Below are 382 nucleotides of genomic sequence, written 5' to 3'. Positions count from 1 at the left end.
CGCCACCGCCACCGCTCTGGCGTCAGTCAGCTTTCTATCGATTTTCCGATACCTCGTGACCAACGTTGCTCGATGCGCCGATACTTCGAGCATAAACATCGACTAAACGCGCCGCGTTAGGGACAGAGACAGAGAGATAGAGAGAGAGAGATAGAGAGATAGCTCGATCCGATTATCGATCCGATATATCCTTATTTTATTTACCAACCTTTCTCCTTCCCTCCTCTCGCATCTCTCCTCCTCTTCTTCTAGAAATAGTCGTGGATTCCCTCTTCGATCGAGATATTACTTTTTATATGTGTATATACGTATATATGTATATGTATATATATATATACACGTAAAAGAGATGGATCGAAAGATGGGATCGATGGGGGGAAAT

The sequence above is a fragment of the Apis dorsata genome, unplaced genomic scaffold (genome assembly GCF_000469605.1).
Source record: "Apis dorsata unplaced genomic scaffold, Apis dorsata 1.3 scaffold_355, whole genome shotgun sequence".
Lineage (NCBI taxonomy): Eukaryota > Metazoa > Arthropoda > Insecta > Hymenoptera > Apidae > Apis > Apis dorsata.
The sequence above is the reverse complement of the archived record's forward strand: the minus strand, read 5'-3'. Positions refer to the sequence as shown.